Source organism: Pimephales promelas, chromosome 9 (assembly GCF_988280905.1).
Source record: "Pimephales promelas chromosome 9, fPimPro1.hap1.1, whole genome shotgun sequence".
In the NCBI taxonomy this organism is placed as follows: Eukaryota; Metazoa; Chordata; class Actinopteri; order Cypriniformes; family Leuciscidae; genus Pimephales; species Pimephales promelas.
Window position 1 is genome coordinate 6577783 of NC_142777.1, and position 13165 is coordinate 6590947.

A 13165-nucleotide genomic window follows, 5' to 3' on the forward strand; every position below is an offset into this window, starting at 1 on the left:
TTAAACAACGTTTTAATGGGTTTCAATGGGCCATTTTTGGTCTTTATGGTGCTGAGTGTTACTATTTGATCTACACAGTGTGTGTTATACATATTTTGCAAAATGGGATCACATTTTTTACATGCATCCAAAAAGTCACAATTTTGCCAAATTGCATACCATTTGCATTAAAACAGCCAAAATGGTCAAAGAAATTAAACTGCAAAAGACCAAAAATGTCCCTAATGCAGCATAAGGGTTAACTAAGCATTAAGTAATAGGTAATTTAGTACAAAGGTAGTTCCTTGGTAGGTATTTGATTGTTACTAAAGAAATATATCCTCATTGAGAACTACTTGTGAACTAAGAAATAATAACCAATTAATTACTAAACACAAAAGTACCATGTCTAAAAAGTGAACATTTGTGGGGGTTTTACTCTTAACGTGGTCATAACATTTCAGAAGCATGTGCCTCAAATGGGTTCTTTGTGGAAACCAGTTTATGAAGTTTATATATCCTCCCAAATACATTAGCTAGGTTGAGATTGTGACCACTACTCTTGCCAGGATGGACGCATGTTCTCGGTTTATTTAAAACTTAAACATAAAATAATACTAATAAAGACAGTTTTTTAAAAATAAATCTTAAATAATTAGGAAGTGATGCTGACACTCTCATGATTGGATTAGTTCACTATTATGAGCTCTATTGAATGTCAGTCACATATATCTCAGACTCCAAAGACCTATAACTTTATGTTACAGTAGCTGCCTGAGGAGGACTTCTCTTATGACATGAATATAAACATTGATGTTCACTTGTCAAAAACAATTAGCATCTTTAATGAAGAAATTGGCTGCATTTATGTTACGATAAGCAGAAAAAACACATCTTCCAGATTACAGTGTTTGTTAGAATATTAGTGCCTCACAGAATCTGTACAGTATGTGTCAAATATAAAATTAAATAACTTGTATCATTTGTGAAAAACATGTTAACGCCTCAATAACTACTTAAGCGTTACCATGTCATCCCGCAGGAACTACTAGTGATGTGGCCCATTATTTTAAAGTGAAAAACATGTTAACTCCTAATTAACTACTAGCGTTACCTTGTGTAAACATTGCGGGATGACAAGGTAACGCTTGTAGTTAGTTAGGAGTTGTCCTGCGCTGTTTGTTTTGCTGCATAGCCTATTGACCGCTTCGCAAATCGTCACCATCTAACATTTTCGTCATTCAAACCTAGTTTTTATTTAGTTATCGTCTCGTTTTCATCTTTGAAAAGATGTGGTTGACGAAAATAATTACATCAACGAAATAAACACTGTTTTAAATCTAACGGTCAAAACGACCGTTTGTGGCCGTTCTAGTAGTTTTGGAATTCTGGCACTTCTAGTGTTAACATATAACATACAGTATGTAGGTGTGTGTGTATAGACTTCAAATATGATAGGTAGGACTCAAATATGTATTTTATTTTTTTTAAACATGCCAAGATAAGACCTGCGAGTGATGTCTACCTTTACCTAATTTGGTTAAGTCCACTGGAAACTTCAGAGTCCATGGGCAACAACAGAGAACAACTTGCCTGAACTTTTCATTCCACTGGCATATTCTCTTTCACTCGTAATTTGCAACGTTCGTGATGTCTCCAGAGAGCCGTTTTAACATACATAGCAAAGCAAAACATGCAAGGAAAATAGTCCATTGCTGTTGACTCACAAGTTGCTTGTCTTTTTGGTACGATCTCTCCTTTCCCAGAGGATAGGACTGAACTGTTATGGTGGTAGTTTCCCAGGTTCCTTACTTTGGATAATAAAAGAGTACGCATGGTTGAGCCTCGGATGTGTGCCAGTGCCTTTGCAACTTCAGCTTTTTCAGAATGTTTCTGCTTTAGATGTCTTGCAATTTTTAGATAAGGCTTCTCACAGTAAAGACAGTAGTTCTTCTTGTCATAGATGCGTTGATGTACACTGTTTGAGGACATTTTCACAGTGATATCATGTTGTTGATAGCTACAGTCATTGGCACTTTCATCAATTTCCATCCAAGTCTTCTTAAGTGGTTTTCTTCGGATACCTTCTGCTACTTGTCCTTCAGCTTTTTTTATTTCTTCTTCTTCTTCTTCTGACATTTCCAGGGTAAGGGAACCCTGTTCAGTGTTGTTTTGAAATACAGAAAGACACAACTGAAATGTATTTGCAAATAATAACAATGTTATAAATTAACCCCCCCGTATATTACTAGTCTATGCATGATTCATGTAATAAAACCCCTAATTACCATTTCAGACTCATATAATTCCTCCTCAGTGTGAGAAGATGAATCCATCACGTCACAGCAAACACTTTCTGGCTTATCACTGTCAGTACTCTCTAGGATGTCCATCTCATCTGATGTTTGGGGACAGCAATCAGCTGTATGGGTTCTGTCCTGTAAAACAATAACAGTGCAACAATGTAACAAATTTCTGTTTTTTTTCTATCTAGAGCCTGCTGTTTATCTCATGAAACTGAGTCTTAGGGGGCTTTCACACTTGGTTCGATTGCCTGTTCCGAACCTGAGTTCAATTGCTCCCCCCTCCCCCTGCCCCTGATGGACTGTGTTCACATTATATGTTTGTATCCGAACTGCGGTACGCTTGCGTCATCAAGCTTGGCGCGTAAGCATGTTGCTTGGTAACCGCTATGAATGAAAAGGCTTTGGTTTTGTTTTCAAAGAAAAGATATAGAAACACACTTGAGTCTGTCTGTCGCAAAATGTATACGACCACATTATACGTCATCAATAGCGGTTCACTTTCGCGGTTTGGTTTGATTGCGTTCATATCAGCAGCGAACCGTACTGGAATTCACATGAACAGTACCCCAGACCACCTTTTAAAGGGGTGATGAACTGAGAAATCAAATTTTCCTCGAGCTTTTGACATCTAAGAGGTCATCATATTATAAGAATATCCTGTAAGTTTCAGAACTGAAAACGTCCTTGTTAGTCCAATAAAAGCTTTTATTGACACCAGCCCCAGCAAACGACTCTGTTTTTAAAAGTGGGGAACTATGACGTCAAAGAGGATAAAACACCGCCCCCGCAGAAGAAGATCAAGATCAATTGTCTCTCGTCATTGACTACCACACATATTTTTTCCGAAATAAGGTCCCATGATCCGGAAGCAGAGGGGCGGGACTTAGGCTCTCTATTTCATTGAGGATTGTTTTGTAAACAAGACTGGATTTGCAGACCGATTAGGAGTAAAGAACGGTGCTGTGCCGTCTATATTGGATCTGACAGGAATTGTGCAACACACAGACTCTGGGTCGAACATGTATGGGCGAATTATTCCGGTTGCCATTTTACAACATTGGACGTTTTCAAAACAAATTTCCCCACGTACACCGACGAGGTGAGTTGAAAAACTCATTATAATATGCAAAACTGTTATCCACTCACAGCAGTGGGCGTTTACTTCCAAGTCTTCAGTGCGAAACGCCCATTAAAAACGAGCGTTTCTGAGCTGGTCTCAAAACTAGGGTAGAAAATGGCTTATTAGTTATTCATTTTGATGTTTTTGAATGCAAAAACCAAGCGAACGTCATAAGTTCACCTCAGAAAACAATTTAATCAAATTTAAAAAGCCAGTTCATGACCCCTTTAAGCGGACCCGAGTACGGTTCACGGGTGCGCACCCAAGTTCGGAAGACAGCAATCACGTCATCCAAACGAACCGAACTTTGACGTCATTCAAACCTAGTGTGAAAGCCCCCTCAGAATCATTGTTGTCTTTTTAGTCTTCAACCGTTTTTACTTGAAATACTTACTTCATTTTCATTCACATTGCTGTTGTTGTTTGTGGTTCCAGACTGGTGTATGAAACCTGTAAATACACAACAATTTTGACATGTATATCCAGTCATTTAAGGATGTTTTTTTTACTACATTCTTGTAAAATCTTCAATGTTTTATTAATAAGGTGAAGAGAAGAGTGGAAGTCTTGGAACGTACATGTGAAAGACTGAAGGCATTCCTCAATGGTGGGACGTTCTTCAATCGATTTAGACAGCATTCTGCTAATAATATCTTTTTGTCTTGTCCATCTTTCTTCACATTGAAGAGTGAAGTTACCCATTCTGACATTTAAAGATAGCCCAACTGGATCCTTTGAGTAGGGTGTAGTTGTCTGATAGGGGTGTTGCCCATCCGTCAGGATGTAATGCACCAAGCACCCTGCGACCTACGAAATAAAAGATTATTTCATACAATTATTTCAGTAATGGTCACAACTAAAGTGGACAGAACGAATAAAGATGATTGAAATAATGAGCAAATGCTGCTGTGCTCATTAGCTGAAAGATGATCTGATTATTAGCATTCAGGACAATTGAGCATTGAACAAGTGAATGCATTTTGGCAGAACTGATGTCTATATATTTTCTTTTAAAAAAAATCATAGTGGTCACACTAAAATAGTATTATAACTGCCTACATGTAAACTTTTAACTGAAAATAAGCAATACACAGTGGGGGTCTTCATCGACTTGAGCAAAGCATTCGATACCATATATCCCAGTTTGCTATTGTAAAAATCATTCAACTCTGGCATTGGGGGTCTGACTCATCAATGGCTCAAAAGTTATCTCGATAATCGACAGCAGTTTGTTTAAAGTAATGGTCAAAAATCTGAGTTAAAACACATAATATATGGAGCTCCACAAGGGTCCGTTTTGGGTCCATTACTTTTTATTTTGTACTTTTAAAGATATTACAATGTTTGATGTTTGCCGATGATACCAACATGTTTCACTCTGGAAATAATCCGTCAGAAATTACAGAAAATATAAGTTCAGAAATGGTAAAAATTAAGAAATGGTTTGACAAAAAACAATTATATTTAAATTGGGAGAAAACAAACTACATGATTTTTGGTAATCGTAAAAATAGCAATTGAAGGAACTGATATTGAAAGAGTTCATGCGATAAAATGTTTAAGCTAGGTGTTGTTTTGGATGATAAGTTGAATTGGAAAGATCACATAGTTTATATTAAGAGTCAAGTTTGTAAAAGCATTGGGGTCTTGTATAAAGTTTAAGATGTTTTGGACTACTCTTCAGTGCATATGCTGTACAATTCCCTAATACTTCCAGATTTTGGATACTGCACAGAGGTCTGGGGTTATACATACCCTAGTAACACAAAACCTATTTTTTTTTATAACAAAAAAAAAGCATTAAGGATTATCAGGCTACAAGATTAAGATTAATTTACATCATCAGGCAAGACAGGCTATGGAGAACACACCAATAGTTTTTTTGTAAGTTCTAGACTCCTAAAAAAAAAAAAAAAAAAAAAAAAAAAAATCAAAGGTTTGTTTGATTTGAAGATTTTGATTGTTGAGTGGAAAGCAAAGCAGAGAGTTCGGACTAGGGTGTAACAAAATGTATTCACTCTCATATCAGAGGAAGATGGCCAAAGGCGGCAATATTATTTTACAACTTTTTTTGCACGTAGGCTACTACAAAAACAGAAGAATTTGTATAAGAAAAAAATACAGGAATGTTACAAAGAAAATTATGTTACTGGTGATAATTAAGAGTAAAGACGGGTATTACTGAAAATATTTGGTGATTAGAGTGAGGATTGATCCATTAATAAAGCAGCTATTTTTCTGTTTGTTTGTTTTTATGTGCAAAAATAGCGACAGATATTACAAGATTATTTCTTCTTCCTGTTCCTTTTTTTCCGTTCATGGAAACAAAACAAAAATGTTGTATGTTCTACTTGCTTTATGTTAATTTACAGTGACAGCTGGATGTTCATGTAAGCAGTGTTGGTTAGTAGGTCTGGGTATTGAGACAATTTCACAATTCGATTCGATTTCGATTCACAAGCTTGCAATTCGATTCGATTTCGATTACGATTCGATTCGATTCAATATCGATTATTTTGGATATAAGTTACAATAAATGGCAATTTTTCTCAAGGGAATCAAATCTCTTAAATGCTGTAAACTATGGTCTATATGTATATAGTCTAGTTGTAGCCTACTAGGCTTCATTACCCTAATATGAAGGTAATAATTACCTGTTTTGTAGCTATACAAACACTTAAATTACACTTTTATTTATTTTTATAATAAGAAGATTATATGAAATATAAACATTTAAATGGTGGCTGTCATAAAAACTTGCCAGATTTATTCAAATATGCATTAAATATTGAAGAACACTAACGAGTGTGGACTAACGAGTTTATGTGGAGTTTTCTGATGTAAATATGACGATACATGACATTGATTACAAGCTGTTTAATTGACGTCCTTCCACGGTTGAAAAGCAGATTGAGCGAATCAATGTGACATGATAGGGATTTCGATAAGTTGTACTCTATCTTTTAACACACTTTCAGATGCTCATTCATGTTTATTTGGCGCTGTGACTGATATTATTAACCCGGAAGAGAGATCAGCGCTGCTTCTCTTGAGCTGTGCCAGAGCGATCTCACGCCACAGCGCCAAAACACAATTTATGTTTTTGAATTTCTAAAGAAAATGGACGTAATTTGAAAATTGAGACTTTGTTTCATATCAATAGTAACAAAGGACAAAGATTATTGCGATTTGTTGGATGCGCACATCCGCGATACAATGTCTCATTCATACAAATGAAACAGGATGACTAATCGATTCTTGAGATTTAAGAATCGATATCGGTTTGTAAAAATGAGAATCGATTAATATCGAGAAATCGATATTTATTACCCAGCCCTATTGGTTAGTATCTGATTACATGTTATCTGGATTACATATTTGGCTCTCCCTACTACTTTCTAAAAAGCTTATATGTTCAGAAGCTCTTCAGTTTTGTGGAACTGCACAACTGACTATCACTGAAAACTGATACAGCAATTGATCAATGGATTTACAGAAATTGTTTAATTTCACAGTGTTTTCTCAACATTGCAACACTGCATATCGAATCATCTCCTGATGAACATATTCATTATTTGAATCGTCACTCATTTAACCTCATATTACCGTCTTTTGAAAGTCTTTCAAACTAAATAAAATGTCATTTTTTTGTTTTTATGAATTAATCTTTTTAAAGAGTTTTATTAACCCTTGTGCTGCATTAGATTTTTAACACCGTTGAGTGCATTAAGGACCAAAAATGGCCACATATTAAACATTGCCTAAAATATTATATATTATTATTATTTTCCACTTTTACCAAGTTAAATCTTTTAACCAGCATCAGTCCTCATCATAACTACCAAAAATGTATTCAATTTCAGGATTTTAACCCTTTAATTACCAGTTTTGGTGGCGAAACCATCAATTTGTATAAGAGGAAAAACACAAAAATTCAATTATTTTCAATAAACTAAATGCAAAGAGAAAACTTTAGATTTGGATTATCACAGTCCCACTTTGCAAAAAATCCCACTTAGCGCGTTAGAGACCAAAAATGGCCACCTATTAAACATTGCCTATTGCCTAAAATAAGGTGCATTTCCACCCATAGGGAATAAATATGTAGTGACGTCATCTGGTGGAATACACTATATAATGCAAATATAATGCTTTTGCTTCAAAATGAAAGGATGTTTGTGCAAAAATCATGTTTCATGTATTACTGACAGCCTCAGATTTAAACAACGTTTTAATGGGTTTCAATGGGCCATTTTTGGTCTTTATGGTGCTGAGTGTTACTATTTGATCTACACAGTGTGTGTTATACATATTTTGCAAAATGGGATCACATTTTTTACATGTATCCAAAAAGTCACAATTTTGCCAAATTTCATACCATTTGCATTAAAACAGCCAAAATGGTCAAAGAAATTAAACTGCAAAAGACCAAAAATGTCCCTAATGCAGCATAAGGGTTAAACTCACAAACTCCTGCAATTCCATCACAAACCCCAGTCTGAGAAGACCTAATGCAATAGTTAACACACTTCACATTGTTGAAAACAATTTATATATATATATATATATATATATTTCTTTTTTCTTTCTCATTGTATTATTATCAATATGGTCCAAGATTATCCTATTGAAATCAATGCGGTAAATTAGTTATAAATTAGGTAAAATCAAAAGTAATCAAAACGTAGTCCAATTACATTACCTAAAATGATTTAGATTACAGGATTGTACATTGTTTGTAAATAATTGAATGAATTAAGTTGTAAATTATTGTAACAAAATTAATTAAATTGTAAATTATTTAGATTATATCACTGACTCCAATTTGTGTCATGTAATTTGGAATCAGTAACAGAGTAGGCCTACAGTATTAAAGTTGTCTACCCAGCACTGTAAATAAGGAATTTCATGGAACATCATAATTGCATTTGTTTCAGTTTTGGACTTTCTACATGAGGTCAGAATTACTCTTTTAATGAATGCAAAAAACAATACATGTGAGTGTTTAGTGCACTATACCAGTGGTCTTCAAACTTTTGTGGGGTTTCCTTTCTGTCAACTTGTTTTTGGAGCAAAATTAACTAAACTCAGCATATTTGTGCACAGTTTTTTCTTTCATTTAATTAACTTGTTAATAATTTAAATCAAATATATTTCACATTTTTATTTTATATAAGCCTATAGACAATTTTTTTTAGACTATCACTATTTTTTTTCAGGTTACCCTGATTCATTTAGGATAAAACAGAAATAAATAATAGTCCTCTCTAAAATATGAATTAAATATGAGAATCCATCAATATTTCGCCAAATATGCTCATTTTTGAACTGAAAGCCCAGAGGAATTTTGGTGGTCCCTAAGTAACTCTGCAGCTACATGTCAACCAACTGTAATAACAGTAGACTGTCTGCCTAATATCGGCTAACACTTTATTGTAATGAACCCCAAAAGCCATTATGCTGACTATATGTAACTTTGCAACTACATGCAATTAATTAAAGAACACTTCAATATGCCGGCATCCTCCCACAAATGAACAGGTTAACAAGATATTTTCTATCCATACCTGGATATCTGATTCCTTCTTGTATTTGTATTGCATGCCTCCAACATCTTCATAACTTGACCAAGGCATTTGAGCGAGAAGTGTGGTTAGTGCCAGATTCAGTTTTCTGCTTGCTCCAAAGTCTGCGATGTACAGTTTGTTGTTGATATCTGTAGAAAAGTAAAAATGCTTTAACACTTAAAGGGATAGTTCACCCAAAAATGAAAATTCTGTCAGTATTTACTCACCCTCATGTTGGTCAAGCGCAGTCTCATCCCAAGATGTCATATAACTGACGTCTGGGGATGTCTTTTGACCATACGTCAACATCCGCCGTTTTAGGTTACTCTTTAACGTCGGTTAGATGACGTTATCGGATCCTAACCCTACCCCAGACCTAAACCTACCCAGTCACCTAACTGACGTTAAAGGTAGAGCGTCAGTTGTATGACGTCCCAGGATCGTCATGTAACTGACGTTAAAGGGTACCCTAAAACGGCGGATGTTGACATATGGTCAAAAGACGTCCCAAGACGTCAGTTATATGACATCTTGGGATGAGACTGTGTTAGTTGGTCCAACCCCGTAAGACCTACGTTCATATTCAGAACACGAGTTAAGATATTTTTGATGAAATCTGAGAGCTGGATCACTCCTCCATAGGCTTCTTCAGGGATTGAAACTTGTTCCTCGAAAAGTTATTAAAGGAGAACTCCGGCGCAAAATGAACCTTTGGTCAAATTACACATTGGTACCTAGTCAACCGTTATCTGAGATTTGTTTTCATGATTGCCGAATGTAAATAGTTTTATCTCTAAAAACAGTTTAGCCTATAACGCTAGTATAATGCTAGTATATAGGGCATAGAGTAATCACAAGTAAAAATCGCTTGTTATTACCACTAACAAGGCTCAAAATAGCCCCACAGTAACACGCTAGCATAATAAGGGTCCCTACATTCAAACCAAAGCATTGAGAACTTTGTCAGTGTCCATACAGTTTAATAAGAAGATATTTTATACATAGTCAACTTCACGAATACAGGAAGAAGCCATCTTTGAAAAATAGTCTCTACCAGTCGATCTACGAACGCCGATCCAAGTGCGCTGAACTGTGCAGAATCTCATATGGTCCGTTGTTTCCGGAGGAAACACAAACACGAACCATTTTCTTCTCTTCAATATGTACACGTAGCCTACTGTTCGCGCTCACCTCTTCACCTTATTCACATCTCACCAGCGCACTTGGATCAGCGGTCGTAGATCGACTGGTAGAGACTATAAAATATCTTCTTATTAAACTGTTCTCAATGCTTCTGTTTGAATATAGGGACCCTTATTATGCTACCGTGTTAGTTTGGGGCTATTTTGAGCCTTGTTAGTGGTAATAACAAGCGATTTTTATTTGTCATTACTCTATGCCCTATATACTAGCGTTATACTAGCATTATAGGCTAAACTGTTTTTAGAGATAAAACTATTTACATTGGCAATCATGAAAACAAATCTCAGATAACGGTTGACTAGGTAACAATGTGTAATTAGACCAAAGTTTCATTTTGCGCCGGAGTTGTCCTTTAAAGACATCGCTAAAATAGTCTGAGTGACTACAGTGGCTCAATCCTAAGTTTATCAAACGACGAGAATACTTTTTGTCAGTAGTGAGTTGATCTGTTTTTGTACATCACAGCTCTCAGATTAAATCAAAACTATCTTAATTTGTGTACCGAAGATGAACGAAGGTCTTACGGGGTTGAAACAGCATGAGGGTGAGTAAATACTGACAGAATTTTCATTTTTGGGTGAACGATCCCTTTAAAATGAAATCCACATTATATCACATGCTTATGCATTTTAACTGGAAATTTCTGCTGATATTGCAGGATAATTATGGTTAATCCACAGACTGCTCTTACCAAACAAAATATTTTTAGGCTTCAGGTTTCTGTGCAAAATTCCATATGAATGTAGTTCCTGAAGTCCTTGCAGTAACTCCTGGCAGATCTCTAGTCTTCGATTCTCTTTCAGGCCTTTTCTTTCAGGAAAATCCTTGTTTTCAATCAGCTCCATCAAATTATATTCACAAAGAGGTGAGACAAAATAGGCAAAGTAAGTGTCTTCCAACACTAAAATGTGTTGCAGAAGGTGCTCTGCTTGTACATTTTTTGTACTCAGGAAATGAGCAATTTCCATTTCAGGTTTGGAAACATGTTTGGCGACTCGTTTCACTGCAACTTTACAGTTGTTGAAGACTCCTGGGAAAATCTCAGCAGCATTGCATCCATTTGCAATCTTCATTTCGGTGTTGATAACAAGGTCATCAATTTTCATCACACCAGGCTTTAAATCAAGGTTTACAAATGAATTCTTCCATCGTGATTCCTGTAAAATGCATAAAAGCATTTAGAAAATGCATATTTAAATGTAAAAAATGTTGTACAGTGTATATACGCTCAGCTAAAGGAACAAACCTCTCTATATATATTTACCATATTTTCCTTGATCTCTCTGAATGTGGAAGTATTGGTTTTCTGAAACAAATATTTAGGGTATTGAGGCATTATTTTAATCAAGGTGATACAGATTTCAGTTTACATCAGATAATTAATTTAGTTAACATGAACCTATAACGAACTGCACTGTTACAGCATTTATTATTCTTAGGTCATGTTAATTTAAGCATTTAGTAATGCATAATTAAAATCAAAAGTTTTATTTGTTAACATTAGTTAATGCATTGCAAATTTACAAAATTTGCCACAAATATGCTAAAAATAAGATATAGAAATAGAAGTTGAAATACCCGTCTCCATGGGCAGTTAGGATCTCCGAAGTCATAGACAATTTCTTCTCCTGCGTTGATTTTTGTTAACGCAAATACACACAGATGTGGCATTTTCTTTTCATCCATTATCTGTTGGTCACAAAAGTACACACACACATCTGAAAACAACAACAACAACAACATCATTTGAATAGTCCCCTAGTTTGTAATGTCAAATAATGCTACTATCAAGATGAGGCTGTATTAAAGGAGTAATTAAAACAAAGAATAAGACAAAGAATACATAGACTTACTATTTTAATTTTGCTGTTTGGCTTGATGTGATCATTATTTATGAATCTTCCGAGTCTTTCTGTATCTTTGCTGCCATCAACACTGTATGGTGACATTTAAAAACACGGTGTATAAACATACCATAATACTTCATTAGAACATTCATTCATTTAATCTTACCAGCAAGATTGTCCCTGAAAGGAGTAGAAATATAAAAAAAATGCATCTTCAGCTGAGTAGTCTTTGAACAGGGCCTCTCCTTCAGATTCAGACATGTGTCTTCCAACATACTCCAGCAGGAATTCTCCAGGCTCAATATGTTTTGTGGTGATTACTCCAAAACCTAATAAATAGAGTATAAATATGAGTAAATTAAGTATGATAAAAGATTCATAAAGTTGTTTTAAATGGTAGCCTTGCTTGGAAAACAACTACGATATCTACATCTTTATGAAAGTGCAAAACTACAAAACTTATATATGTATCATGACACTAAATATTCATCATTTCCATTGTTAAACAGGCTTCTTGAAGTCTAACTACAGTTACATACAAATAATATCAAGACCACTCACACATCTACATGTTAGAGTTTAATTTAGAGACATCTGCAGGAAAGTTTAGCATAAATATGGTCAGGAAAAGAGATATAAATCCACCTTTAACTGATTCAAGATGAAGCAATCATGTTTTTTTTTTCTCTTGTGTGTTCTAGCAACACATTTTAAACGCAAACATTAGGCATTATTTATAGACCAAACTTAGTTTAATTAAGTTTTGCAAAGTCATACTGATGGCAGAGTTGTATGTCGTGACTTACCTTTCTCTTCAGATATGAATTTTTTCTCAAATGTGTCTTTATCTTTCCCAGAAGCAATGAAGTACAAGGCTTCCTTTTCAGGAGAAACTCTTTGGGGTCTCATTTTCCTGTGAAATATTTAAGAATATTTTATGTAGGAAATACTGCATATGCTAAGTAAAAATAAGTAAATAAATAATATATATATATATATATATATATATATAAAATCTTTAGAATTGCATAGACAATAAATTACTGAAAAGATGAAAATGTGGGTGAAAATGTACTTTTTTTTATATACTTTTTATATCTTTTATTTTAAAAGAATCATATTAAAAAAACAGAAGCAATGAAG

At 34.8% G+C, this 13165-nt stretch overlaps 1 pseudogene across 1 annotated transcript; it reads right to left on the reverse strand.

Moving 5' to 3' along the window:
- Positions 1-1135: 1135 nt before the first annotated feature.
- Positions 1136-12931, reverse strand: LOC120494829 (uncharacterized; annotated as a pseudogene). Its single transcript, XR_016169805.1, has 11 exons — positions 12829-12931; positions 12189-12351; positions 12029-12110; positions 11754-11864; positions 11440-11481; positions 10867-11332; positions 8973-9121; positions 3984-4212; positions 3800-3855; positions 2268-2417; positions 1136-2136 (listed from the first exon to the last, which is right to left on the reverse strand). The product of XR_016169805.1 is annotated as an uncharacterized LOC120494829 (transcript).
- Between the last annotated feature and the right edge of the window lie 234 nt (positions 12932-13165).